The sequence below is a fragment of the Ambystoma mexicanum genome, chromosome 3q, assembly GCF_040938575.1.
Source record: "Ambystoma mexicanum isolate Mex_15411 chromosome 3q, UKY_AmexF1_1, whole genome shotgun sequence".
Classification (NCBI taxonomy): Eukaryota; Metazoa; Chordata; class Amphibia; order Caudata; family Ambystomatidae; genus Ambystoma; species Ambystoma mexicanum.
In genome coordinates, this window is record NC_090926.1 from 732149519 (window position 1) to 732160542 (window position 11024).

Here is an 11024-nt window from a genome sequence, read left to right on the forward strand (position 1 = left end):
CTTGACAGCAGAGCGAAGAGTGGCAGTGTGGAGAATGTTGCCATCCTTGAAGGACTTCCGGGGAGGGGTACAGATCAGAGGTACACCCTGCAGAGGTGTAGAAGGAGCCAAAGAGGGGGCAGAGAGGGAGGGGGAAGGCAAGGTAGCCAAGGAAAGTGGAGGGAGGACAGCCGGAGAAGAAAGGAAGTTGATGAGGCGCAGGAAGCGTCTATCAAAGAGGTGAAGGTTGGCCTGAGGGCCTTGGACCAAGACGGTTTGATTTGAGTAAACATTAATGATGACCTTAGAGGAAAGGAAGGAGGCCAGGAGGGCGTCCCAACGAGTGCCACCATTGATGGGAGAAGAGGAGAAAGGACAGAGCACAGAGACCATATGAAAGGTCCATATGTCAGGAGAAGACACGACAAAGAGGATGTCGGTGAGAGTTTCCTTGGCGGAGACACTGGTATAAGGCACAATAGTAAGGAGAAAGGGGAAGAAGGCTTCCAAATGTGCATTCAAGGTAGATATAATTGACACAAACTCATGGTAGATCCGGGTCACCGAACACTATTATCACTAGAGAAAAATGGGAGGAAATGTGCAAGAAAGGCTATAATTCCACGTTTTACAAATCCAATGAAGAATCCAGGAGCCTTTGAAGGTCACACTGTTATTATGCAAGGGTACAAGAATGCACTACTACAGTTCTAAAGACTTACGACAGGTACCAAAGTATACATGGCATAGAAGGGAGTTGTTTAGGTTGGAAATATCAAGGTTGTTATGCTGGACACAGAAAATGACTTCAATGAGAATGAAAGGAATGCTTACCGAGCTGGTATGTTCTTGGATGAAATCACCGTACCCCGAGCAAGGACCACCTTGGACGTAAAAGACCTTCACAACGATCTACGCCACAAGCTGATAATACTAAAGCTAGTGCAGTGAATCACTGAGAAGGGTGTGATTCTCCCTCGAGTAGGGAGAATCTTATTGTAGTACTGTTATCCTGCTTCTTCTGCCGAGTGGCTGGTTCTATGCTGGAACCTCTTGCCTACAGGAAGACGACTACATTACTGACCTATTCACATAAACCAATAACCCCCCTGCACACCCCCAAACACCCCTGTGGAGATGGTTCTCGTACCTTAAGAGGAATGGACTGGATGTTGCAGGACTGAATGAATGACTGGATGACTTCCAAACAACGAAGAGGAAAGGAAGGTTAGTAAGGTACTTCACCTGAATGGCACAAGGGACGCACTAGTGTCAGGCTGGTGCACAAAAAGCAGCAAAGCGTCTATGGTCCAGTGTGCTGTTGAAGGAGGAAGCTGAAAGCAAGACCAGTTGTGGAGAGTCCCAAAGGTCCAAGTGATTATGTGGTGGAATTGTCCAAATGATGAAGTAGCTGGAAATAGGAGTAAGGATACTGTAGGTGTGCCCAGCGCTTAAATCCAGACAGAGTAGTGAATAAGGAGCATGGTCTGTAGTCAGCGTTACTGGATTGCCGAGGGCTGAATGTTAATGCTGCAGGAACTAGGAATGACTGCTGTAAAATGCGCTATGACATGCAGCTGGTGGTATAATGCTGGAGATAGCCACAGGCTCGGCATGGCTTTAAGTTGGAGGGAGACACAGACCCGTTACAGCCGTAATAGAAATGGCATGTGGCAAACCGCTGTGGGTGACGAGCGGCCAATGATCCGAACACTCAGTAGTGGCGAGGTTCCGTTAGACAGCTGCTCGTCGAGAGGAGGCGGCTGACACACAAGCTCATATGAGCAGCGGGATCCGTGAGACAGCAGCAAGCCTGCAGGAGGCGGCTGAGGGGAGTCGCGGATCCGAGACAGCTGCTAGCGAGGCGCAGAGGCAGCCGCGCTCCGTGCGGTGACTGCAAACCGTGCAAGAAATTCTGAACGTAGAAAGCCGGATGAAACGGCACCAGGACAAGGAAGGCTGAAAAAAGCTGTAACAAAACTAATAAGCCTCTAGGTGCATCAAACACTAATCAGAAGCACCGGGTACTTTTCCAATGGAGATTATTCACGCCCCCCAATAAACATGTGACACAAACCCAGGCAACGTGTGTAAATTGAAAACTAGCGCCGTTGCCATGGGAACCTCACAGTGATTCTGTAATCAGAAAAGAAAGGTCTGGCAGCCGTTCGGGTTGCAAAACACTGTTTAAACCGAACAGACCTTGTCCTCCTGACATAAGAATGCCTAGATGTAGATGGAGTCAGTTTGGACCATCTAGTCGGCATGACAAAGCTAAATTGGAGGTAAAACTAAGGGCAGGAAGTGAGGAACAAGTATCAGTACTGGGGGGCAGGGGGATGGGCAGTAGGAAACTGACAACAGAGTTTTGCAGCGGGGGAAGAGAGAATACTGTTCTGGGTAGTATTTAAGTACAGCATTGTGAAATTGAGAGGCTATGCACACAACATTATTCTGAGGTCAGGTGCCCAGCCAGTAGCCCACTCAGCAAGAGAAATTCCCATTTCAATGAGAGAAAAAGTGCATAAGAGAGGCATCAGAATGGGTATCGTGGTGGCTCGTAAGGCAAATGGCAAACTTTGGGTGTGTGTAGATTTGAGGGATTTAAATAGAAAAATTATGGTAAACTAGAATCCTCTTTCAGTAATATAGGAGATGCCAAACTTAATAGGAGGGGCTGATGTATTCTCGACCACAGACCTTTCTGCAGCATACCACCAGCTACCTCTACATAAGGAATTAATGGAATACACTACATTTATCACGCCTTTCAGAATGTACCGTTATCCAAGGATTCCTTTTGGGTTAGCATCTGTAGCTGACATGTTCCAGAGTATTATGTCCCACATGTTTGGAAATATGACATGATTGACTGTGTTCCAAGATGACATATTAAAATCCATAGGTTAGTATGCTCTATGTTTTGTTGTGCTCTTTTGCACCACTGCCATCAGTGGTGCAGAAGAGCACAACAAAAGATAGAGCATGGTGTTGAGAAAATTGGAACACAATGAGCCATCTGTAGATTACAGTAGATGCGAATTTCAAAGGGAAGAAGTGAATTACTTGGGGCACACATTGTCCAAAGCTGGTCACAGGCCCAGAGATGATTTAATGAAAGCAGTCAGGAAAGCACCATTGCCAGAGAACAAGGAGGAACTATGTTGCTTTTGGGCCTGGTGGAGTTGTATGATATGTTTATCAAGGGATTTGCAGAGATAAAGTATATGTTGAGAGAATTGATAAAGAAAGATATTAAATTTGCATGGAGTGAGTATTGTACAAGGACTGTAGAAGAGGTAAAAAGTAAAAGGCGAGGTTCCATACCTGGGAGAATATAGCCTGAAAGGCAATCTGTAATCATGGTCGATGCTAGTTGGTGGGGTTTATGTGTGGTCTTGTCCCAATTAGACAGTGAGACAGAATAATACTGTTTGGACAAACAACTGCTGGTAGAAATCAAAGTTCAAGGAATGCCAAAAGCAACCCCCAGGACTGCAACACTAGGGTTAAGATTATTGGAGTACAATTGCCGTTTCTGGAGGTACCAGGATTACCTCCTATCACATGGTGTAAGTGGGAGGAGTACTGGGCTAATTACATTACCACAATTGACAATGAGGAAATGACACCAGGGTAGAAGAAAATGTGTGATTGCATTCATTAGACCCTGTAGGTCACTGTGTAATCAGGGAGTTAACAGCCCTCAGAGATGGTGAATGAGATAATACGAATGACTAAGAGAAGGGGACACAACAACTGGATCTTTACCATTACCCTAAAACTAACATAACAGTCAATAGATATTATTTGTTTTATAGGAAATAAGAACCAGGCGAAATAGTGGATGAATATGTGAGCGCATTGAGGAAGTTAGCCATATTGTGTAGTTTCGGAATAGGAGTGACACAAGATGAATTCATAAGAGATCAGATCATAATTCACACTACTGGTAGTGTAACCTAGGAGAGACTGTGGATGAGTGGTAATCCAATACTAGTGGAGGCAATTTATTTATTTATTTATTCGCATTAGTTAAGCGCACATCAGACCGAAGGCATCGTGGCGCTGGTTACAGTGTTTCTTATACTTGGTTACATACAGTTGTGCCCTTGGTTACATTGGGCAATGGTTATGGTTAAGGTACATGTAAATAGAGAGCAAGAGGGTGTGCAGGTGCGCATGTTAGTTGAAGAGAGCAGTTTTGAGTTGTTTCCTGAAAGAGGGGAGGGATGTTTCTGCTCTGAGGTTAGTGGGCAGTGTGTTCCAAAGCTTTGGTGCCAGGTAGGGGAAGCCTATACCCCCTGCCTTGAATCTATTGATGCGTGGTATGATGAGACGGTTGGTGTATGTAGATCTGGTAGGTCTTATGGACTGGGATCTAGACAGGGTGTCGGATAGGTAGGAAGGTGCTGTATGGTTGATGCATTTATGCGTTGTGGTTAGGATTTTGAAAGCAATCCTATCCTTGACTGGGAGCCAATGGACCGCTTTCCTAGCTAGAGTGATGTGCTCTCTTTTTGGTATGCTGAGCGCTGCTCTGAGAGCATTATTTTGGGTGGTTTGGAGCTTTGATATGTTGTTCTTGGATGTGCCGGCTAGGAGCGCGTTGCAGTAATCCAGCTTGGCTCCAATGGTGGCTCTTGCTATGGACAGGCAGTTATCTTTAGTTAAGAACGGTTTTATTGCGTTGATGAGTTTGGTACTTAATGCCGAGGCTGAGACTATTGCGCTTACTTGTTTATCCATAGATAGGGTGGCATCTATGTGGACTCCTAATGTTTTGACTGATGATAGGACTGGGATAATGCAGTTGTCTATGTTAAAGTTAGTGTATAGTGGGTTGAGGTTGGCAAGAGTGGGCTTCTGTCCTAAAATGAGGATTTCAGTTTTGTCCCCATTCAAGCAGAGGCCGTTGGTGGCCATCCAGGCTTGTATGGTGGAGTAGATTAGTTGAAGGGCGGTGGAGTCTTGATGATAGTTACCCGTCATGGGCAAGAGTATCTGCGTGTCGTCAGCGTAATTTGTGTAGGTGATCCCCATAGCGTCTAGCTTGTCGAATAGGGGCTTGGTGAAGAGATTGTATAGCGTTGGGGCCGTGCACGAGCCTTGTGGGACCCCGCAGTGGATGATGGAAGGCGCTGCATGAGCTGTGTTGGAGAAGACTTTCATAGCTCTGTCTTGTAGGAATGAGGTTACCCATGAGGCAGCGTCTTTAGAAAAGTGTGCTGCATGTGTTAGATGGTTGGTGAGTGTGCTGTGATCTACCAGGTCAAATGCTGCTGATAGGTCGAGGAGGAGGAGGAGAGCGGACTTGCCTATGTCGAGAATGTTGGTGATTTCGTTTTTTAAATCTAGAAGGGCGGTTTCAGTTCCATGTCCTTTACGGAATCCAGATTGCCTTTTACCTAAGATTGCGTTCGATTCCAGGTAGTGTTGGATCTGTATATGGGCGGCTTTGTCAAGTAATTTTAGAAGGAATGGGACTGTGGTTATGGGTCGATAGTTGTTGGGGTTCGTGGGGTCAAGTGTAGGTTTTTTTAGGAGGGGGCGCACCCAGGCCTCTTTGAGGGTGTCTGGGACTATTCCTGACCTAAATGATGCGTTGATGAACGCAGTGAGGATGGGTGCGAGCTGCTCCGCACATTCTTTGATAATTTTTGGGGGGCATGCGTCACCCTTACATAGTGATGGTTTGAGATGTTTAAGGATGTTGATGACCTCAGTATTGGAGATTTCGGTGAAGGTGAACTTGGGTATGTTGTTGGCTTTGACATTAGGTTTCATGGGTGTGAGTGAGCTTTGCTTGGGTAAGGAGTTGTAATGGGGTGATATCTTTTTTTGGAGGAGTTTTATTTTTTCTAGCATGGCTGTTTGTATGCCTGTACACCAAGCCTCATCCTTGACGATCTCGTCTGGGCATGTGGGAGGTATGGTTAGTTCTTTAAAGATGCAGAATAGCTCTTTAGTTTGAGAGTTCGCTGCAGTGATGCGTTGGTTGAAGGCTTCGGATTTAGCTAGGAAGATGGCCTCTTTGTATTTTTTGGCTATGGTTTTGAATATATCTTTTGTGTTGTCGCAGGGAATGTGTTGCCAGTTTTTGAGCGCTTGGCGTTTGTCTGTGCGCATTGATTGGAGATCCTCTGAGAACCACGAGTTGGAGTGGAAGGATTTTTTCTCTTTTTTGCTTTCTAGGGGGGCGACAGTGTTCACTGCCCTTGTGATGGAATCTTTGAATATTTCCGCGAGTATATTAGGGTCTGATGGGAAAGGGGGCTTTAGACAGGGCACGTTAAGTAGTGCGCCGATGTTGGCTGCTGTGAGTTTTTTGGAACTTCTAGCTAGGGTAGCCGTAGCTTTGGTGGGCACTCTACTGCTCTTGGTGCTGGGGATATCGAAGAGAATGAGATTATGGTCTGTCCACGGGAGGCTGGTGTTGGCTGTGATTGCTATGTTGAAATTGTGGTCAGAGATCCAGTCTATGGTGCGTCCTTTAGCGTGTGTAGGCGTTACGATTTTTTGAGAGAATCCTAGATTGTGGAGGTCCTTGGCTAGAGATAAGGCAGCTTTGTCCTTGAGGTCGTTGAGTCCTAAGTTTAAGTCTCCTAAGAGGAGTGATTTCGTGGATTTTTTAATGTTATTTCCTACTAGGTGATTAACTTGGCCTTGGAAGTTGGTGGCAGGGCCAGGTGGACGGTAAATAGTATGAATATTGATCGTGCAGTTCGGCGAGTGTGCTAGTTTGATCGATAGAATGTCAACATTTCCCTCTTCTTGGTGTGGTGTGGTTCTAATGGGTAGAATTTCTTTGTGTTAAAGGGCAACCCCCCCTCCTGTTTTGGTCAATCTGTCTTGTCTGATGATGGCATACCCTGGAGGTAGGGCTAGAGCGATGGCAGGGCCAGACGCTTGGTGAAGCCATGTCTCGGTAATGGCTAGTATGTCTAGGTCATTAGTGGTTAGTAGATCATGTACTTCTATGGCGTGGGCGTTGAGGGATCTTACGTTGAGGAGAGCGCACTTGTATTGAGTATGGCCGGCGTTCTGAGGTCCTGGGGTGAGAGGATTTGGTGTAGCGGCAGTGTTAATTGGGGTGCAGGGATTGCTGCTGGGTGTATAGACAGTAGACTTCCTATTGTGGTATGAGGTATTGTTCCTATGATAGTAGGGTGTGTTGACTTTCGTGGTACGTGAGCTAAGTCTGTAGTTTCTGAGTGTTGTGTGTGCCGTGTTGGCCTGGTGTTGGATGGGTGCTGTGCGGGCTCTGAGTCTGACTAATCTAATGTTCGAGTCAGGTGTTAGTGCCGTGAGTTGTAGTGGCGGCGTGCGTGTACTGAAGCGGTCCATTATAGTTGAGGGTTTCTGTGAGTGTAGGTCGTGCGGGTGAAGCTCTCTGTTACTGCTGAGTAATGTGATCATGAGGGTTAGTAGCGCACATATTAAGCAGGTGTGGAGGAGCGGGGGGACATACTGAGCGAGTGTTTGTTGCGCGGGGGCAGACTATCACAATGCTGGCAGGCTAACACAATGCTGGCAGGCTAACACAATGCTGGCAGGATATCATAAATGCTGGCAGGCTAACACAATGCTGGCAGGCTAACACAATGCTGGCAGGATATCATAAATGCTGGCAGGCTAACACAATGCTGGCAGGATATCATAAATGCTGGCAGGCTAACACAATGCTGGCAGGCTAACACAATCCTGGCAGGATATCATAAATGCTGGCAGGCTAACACAATGCTGGCAGGATATCATAAATGCTGGCAGGCTAACACAATGCTGGCAGGCTAACACAATGCTGTCTAGGGAGATGCTATGCAGTAACATTAGCAGGCAAATGGTAGTGACTTACGGTTAATGTCTCTTCCGTGAGCTAAGATTGAGCTTGTTCTAGCCCATAGTCATTGGCTCAGGTGCCAGAGTTAATGGGTGAGGGCCTTCGTTAGAGGAGAGCAAGCAGGAGGGGTCATGGATTTCACGACGATGCGGGAGGTGTGCTTGCCGGGCTCGGAGGGAGAGGAGGGGTTGGACGGCAGGGAAGCGCCTCCAATAGCGATAGCTAAAAAGATTGAGCATACTTCACTGAGCTACAAGGCCACAAATGAGAAAATGAGAGGTTGAACACACACATGCTGTGTTAAGACAGAAGGAAGTTAGGGAAAGTGACAATGTAAAAGAAGAAAGGCGTGAAATAAAAGAATGGTGGAAGAAGTCAGTAAAAGAAGGAGGAGACTAAATCAGAACTGAAAAAAGGTTTTTGATGTGACAGATCAGTATGTAGAGGTAGTAGAAGCACTGGTTAGACCGGGAGAGTGAAATGTGTGCAAAGTGCGAATGCAGAGCTAGTGACAATATGATATATGATATGATATATGATATGATATGATATGGCATTTATAACGCGCCTATACACAAGTGTTTCAAGGCACGACGAGGCAAGGGAGGGGGGAACATGGGAAGCCAGATAACGATCCTACTAGGCCAGGTGTCATTCGGATCACGCAAGTGCATGGGAAGGGGGAAAGGGAAAAGTGCAAGGGTGCAGGGAGAGGGGAAAGTGCAGTACATGGGATAGTAGGATAAAGAATAAATAAAACGGCCAGCTAGTGGCAAGTGCAGGCATAAGTGCAGGTTAGGGGGACTGTAGGGATACAGAAACAGTCTCCAAGTGCAGGAGTTGCCAGGGTGCAGTGCAGGCAAGCCACTGGCGGGGCCTGGGCCTGTGAGCAGAAATGGTGGCCTTGTGACCGGTGAAGATTCAGCCAGAAATCAGCAGGGGAGAGGAAGAGAGAAAGCAGAACCAAAGAGGAAGGTTTTGAGGTGCTTCCGGAACTGCGGATGGTCCTCCTCAAGTTTCAGGGAGGCAGGAAGGCTGTTCCAGAGGGAGGCCCCTGCCGAAGAGAGAGAGATCTACCACCAACTTGTTGCTTGGAGAAGCGACTGACCCCGAGGGAGTTGGAGGCGGATGAGCGAAGAGCTCAGGAAGGAAGAAATTTAGAAATAGAGAGTTGAAGGTATTTCGGCCCCAGCCCCCAGAAGGCCTTGTGGACAATGCAGAGGGTTTTGAACTTAATCCTCGCTGCCACTGGGAGCCAGTGCAGAGATTTCAGTCCTGGAGAGATACGAACCCTGGGCTTGAGGCCAAGGACAAGTCTTGCAGTCCTGTTCTGGATAAGTTGCAGTCGGCGGAGAGTAGAGGCAGGCAGATTTAGATAGAAGCTGTTACAATAGTCCAACGTAGAGAGAACCAGGGCTCTGGAGACAGTGAGCTTCTGGGGGAAGGTGAGGAAAGGAAGAATACCTCTGAGGAGGTGCAGATGGTAGTGAGACTTCTTAGAGACATCAGATATGTGAGGACAGAAGGAGAGTGTGGAGTTGACGATGACCCCGAGGTTTTTTGCCTCGCAGGTGGGAGCAGGAAGAGGGCCAAGAGAGGCAGGCAACAGATGGGCAGGGAAGGAGGGAGTGGGTGTGCCGATGAGTAGAATCTCAGTCTTACTGGCATTAAGGCAGAGGTCATTGGCTGCACACCACTCCTGGATGGCAGACAGACAGTCACAGATGAGGGAAGGAGAGGAGGAGGCCGAGGGTAGCCTGAAAATGAGCTGGGTATCATCCGCATAGCACTGAAAATTGGGGCAGAGCGCGGCGATGCGGTGGGCAAGGAGTGCCAGGTATTGGTTGAACTGCCAGGGAGAGAGGTTAGATCCCCGGGGGACACCGCAGGTAGAGAAAAAGATCAGAGAGGAAGGACCCAAGTTGGACCTTGGAGGGTCGATCGGAGAGGAAGGAAGTCAGCCATGCCAGAGCCTGACCAGTGATATCTAGGTTATCACAGAGGCGCTTGAGCAGGATGGCATGGTTGACAGTGTCAAAGGCAGAAGAGAGATCAAGCAAGATGAGGAAGCAAGGGGTGTTGGAGTCGAGGTTGGAGAGCAGGTCTTCACGGATGTTCAGGAGAGCAGTTTCCGTGCTTCTGGCAGCTCTGAAGCCAGACTGATGGTCATAGAGACAACCAGCAGATTCAGTGTGGAGATTAAGCTGGGAGATAGCCAGTTTCTCCAGGAGCTTGCCCAGGAAGGGAGTGATGGAGATTGGGCGATAGTTAGCCGGGCAGGAGGGGTCGGCAGAGGGCTTCTTAAGAAGAGGGTGCACAAGGGAGTGCTTCAGAGAGGATGGGAAGACTCCCGTGGTGAAGGAGTGATTACAGAAATCAGCCAGGGCAGGAGCTAGGGAGTCGATGTGGTCCTTGATGGTTTTGGATGAACCGGGGTGAACCTGTTTCGACAAGACTTTCATAGATCGGACTTGTCTAGAAACCTCGTCTGCAGATAAAAGGGGAAAGGCAGAGAAGGAGGGAGGGGGGGTGGCTGCAGAAGGGCCAGAGGAGGAGCAGGGGATAGGGGGAGGGAGGCAATAGGAGGAGAGTGAGGACAGGATGTCCTGAGTTTTAGAAATGAAGTGAGAAGCCAGAGCCGTGCAGAGGGCCTGGGAGGGGACAGGAGAGGTAGACACTGTGGCGGGATTGGCCAGTTCCTTACAGATTTTAAAGAGTTCAGCCGAGTTGTTAGATGCTGCAGAGATGCGGGTTGGCTATGAGCTCTCTTCTTGGTGAGGACGGAGAGCCGGTATTGCCTTTGTAGCAGGCGGCAGGCCAGTTTGTCAGAGGATGAACAAGAAGCACGCCATTTCCTCTCAGCCGCCCTGCACTTGCGTTTTAGGGTAACGAGGTCCGAGTCATACCAGGAGTTACACTTGGCTTTGAGCTTCAGGTGGATTCTCATGACAGGGACAAGGATATCAAGAGTATCAGATATAGAAGAGTGGAGTGTGGAGAGGGCTGTGTCAGGGTGAGAGTCAGCCAAAGGGGGATCAGGGGGAGAGAAGGTGGAAGCGAAAGCCTCAACTGACACGTGCTTCATGGGTCGGATGACCGAGAAGGTAGGTGGAAGTGATGGAGGTGGCTTGCCCCGAGGGGTGGGGAGGGTGAGGTGGGAGGATAGGAGAAAGTGATCACTCCAGGAGAGAGGAGTGGAGAGAGG

General features: G+C 48.2%; 1 protein-coding gene across 6 annotated transcripts in view; it reads right to left on the bottom strand.

Moving 5' to 3' along the window:
* The window catches only part of METTL23 (methyltransferase 23, arginine), a 610690-nt gene that overhangs the window by 301527 nt on the left and 298139 nt on the right, over window positions 1-11024 (bottom strand). The window contains exon 1 of one of the 6 annotated variants that reach the window (XM_069654663.1): window positions 1225-2009. The exons of 3 other annotated variants lie outside the window; for them this stretch is intronic. The gene's annotated coding sequence lies outside the window, so the exon portion shown is untranslated. Of the gene's footprint in view, window positions 1-813; window positions 1016-1129; window positions 2010-11024 lie in introns of those variants that run through there. 2 more of the 6 variants (XM_069654660.1, XM_069654662.1) reach the window with 2 other exon arrangements.